This window comes from Limulus polyphemus, unplaced genomic scaffold (assembly GCF_000517525.1).
Source record: "Limulus polyphemus unplaced genomic scaffold, Limulus_polyphemus-2.1.2 Scaffold267, whole genome shotgun sequence".
NCBI classification, from domain to species: Eukaryota; Metazoa; Arthropoda; class Merostomata; order Xiphosura; family Limulidae; genus Limulus; species Limulus polyphemus.
In genome coordinates, this window is record NW_013665877.1 from 227,631 (window position 1) to 230,808 (window position 3,178).

Here is a 3,178-nt window from a genome sequence, read left to right on the forward strand (position 1 = left end):
GGTAATTGTATCCTGATATGAACCAAGAGTCAAACAACAACAAAACATATTTTATTACTATTCTTTCATCAACAACATCTGATTTCTAAGTTTTCCCTTAAAAAAAAACGTTTATTTTCAGTGTTCATTTGTGTTATCCAGATATTTCATTATTTTCTATATATACATCAATATGTATGTATGCATCAGTACGTGAAAGTAAAACAGAAGAAAAACGTTTCTTTGCTGTGAGGCCCGGCATGGCCAGGTGGTTAGGGCGCTGGACTCGCAATCTGAGGGTCGCGGGTTCGAATCCCCGTCCCATCAAACATGCTCGCCCTTTCAGCCGTGGGGGCGTTATAATGTGACGGTCAATCCCATTATTCGTTGGTAGCCCAAGAGTTGGTGGTGGGTGGTGATGACTAGTTGCCTTCCCTCTGGTCTTACACTGCTAAATTAGGGACAGCTAGCGCAGATAGCCCTCGTGTAGCTTTGCGCGAAATTCAAAAACAAAACAAACAAACGTAAATAATACAGTTCGCTTCCTCTCATATTTTTATAGCATGTTTTTTTTATAGTATAAAAATAAATCTAGTAAAGAAAATGTAAAATTAATTATTGGTACGCTTTCTTTTAATATAGATATGGACAGAAATATTTATGGCACTGTCATACAAGGCTTACATATGTATAAGTAATAATCATTACACTTTAGAAGGTCTTCCTTATTAAATTTAATGCGTTCTCAGACTGGTGGACTTTCGCATCATTTCTAACTTTTTCTTAGGCGCGTGTGCTTCTACTACCACGCTTCTTCTTCGTAGATGGATAAGAAAACCTTTGGTCCAAATGTTGTCAGCTATCACCGTTACGAAACCTCATCGTCCAACATTGGTCGTTGTCATGTAAAAGAGCGGGAGAGGGAGAGATAAGACCGTTATCATTTTTTTCCCTTTTGTATGTCACAATTTATGTATGAAGACAATCGGAGCTTAAGTACCAACATCCCATTTCGGTTTCTTTCAAGTTCCTTCTTTTTTGAATATGGTAGGAGAAATAACTTTGAAAAATGACAAACTATTCCATCGTGTGGGGGTAGTAATTGAAGTGCGATAGCATAAGAGCAAGCGAAAGGAAATACTACGGCAGAAAAGTCACAAACCCCAAATGGAACCAATGACGTGATAGGAATACATTAACCAGAACTTAAAAAAAAATAAAAAATACGGCCATTCGTAAGGCTTTGTGACTTTACACGATTACCGTATTTGTTCTACTTCTAATACATTAGTCAGGACTTTAGAAAAATACGGTCACTCATAACGTTTTGTGACTTTACACGAGTACCGTACTTTACCGTATCTGTTCTACTTCTAATCCATTAATCAGGACTTTAAAAAATACGGTCACTCATAAGGTTTTGTGATTTTACACGAGTACCGTATTTGTTCTACTTCTAATCCATTAATTAGGACTTTAAAAAAAATATGGTCATTCGTAAGGTTTTGTGACTTTACACGAGTACCGTATTTTACCGTATTTGTTCTACTTCTAATCCATTAATCAGGACTTTAAAAAATACGTCACTCATAAGGTTTTGCGACTTTACACGAGTACCGTATTTTACCGTATTTGTTCTACTTCTAATACATTAGTCAGGACTTTAGAAAAATACGGTCACTCATAAGGTTTTGTAACTTTACACGAGTACCGTATTTTACAGGAATGTGGAGTCAAATTCAAAATCTTTATTTTCAAGTCTGTTTAACTCAAGAATTTCGTTTCTATTTTATTAATATGAGTAAATGCTAATTAAAAAAAAAGTTTTTAATCAAAGACAGCGTCAGTGATAAAAACTCAACCCAGCTGACGTTTTGATCGGAATTGTGATGATTTTTTTGTTTTCTGCGGGACTATATTTTTTTTTTGTGTGTGTGTATGGTTGCACACATCTAACGCTTGCAGAAAAAACGTAATTTTAAGTCCTGGTATTACCAAACTTGGCAAAACAGAAAACTTACGTTAGCACTTTGTTTTTATAGTCGGCTTCCTTCGAAACATTAAATTAGTTTCATAATAACACATCAAAAACGGTTTTAGGTTTTTGGGTAGGCAAGGTGCTACTTCACCATATATCTTAGATTTTTGGGTAGGCAAGGTGCTACTTCACCATATATCTTGAAACAAAAACAAATGATAAAATGTATGCAAGATTAATAAGGAAATTATATTTTGTTTAAAATAAAATAATTAAAAAAAAAAGCAATCTTCAAAGACGACAGAGTACGAAAATAATGTGATATTTTGAATATTAATTTTTTGTTTCTTTACCACCATCTTTTTTCTTACTGGTGAATAAATTACTATCAATAATAGATTTTAAAATAAATTTTACTTCATTTCTTTAACGCAACTCTTGTGATATTGTTTGTATCATGAATTGTGTTTGTTATTTATTTGCTCCCCCCCCTCCCCCAGTGGCTCAGCAGTAAGCCTGAGTTCATTTCTTTAACGCAACTCTTGTGATATTGTTTGTATCATGAATTGTGTTTGTTATTTATTTGTCCCCCCCCTCTCCCCCAGTGGCTCAGCAGTAAGCCTGAAGGGCTCACACCGCTAAAAACCGGGGTTTTAATACTCATGGTGGGCACAGCACAGATAACCGATTTGTGTAGTTTTCCGCTTAATTAACAACAAACAAACACGTATTTGCCGTTTCATTCCGAAACTGTTAATTTTCTGCGTAGTTTATAGTTGCTATAAAAGCATTAGAGAAATACAGTAAATTAAATATAATTTATAAAAATGTTACCACACTAAAATTAGTTTTGTGAATGTATTTCCAAAATCAGTTTTAAAGTTGTTAAATATGTAATTTCGGTGCAAACTAATGAGACTATCAGATTGGTCGTTTTTAATTGACAGTCAACGGTAAGTTGGAGTATTTTTCAAGTAAAATAATAAAAAACATGACACTCCTGAGAAGATCGAGTAGTCTTTAAAACAAGATATTAGGTCGTCAAGAAATTAATGCCTCTGTTTGTTTTATATGAAAAAACCCGAACAACTTATATATCAAAACATTTATTTGATAGGTTGTTTAGGTAGAGTATTCATAATGAATCTAAGTTTCAAATATACACCTGGAAAAAAGTTAAGCACCCCCAAATATTTTTCAGGATTGCTTATTGAAAATAAG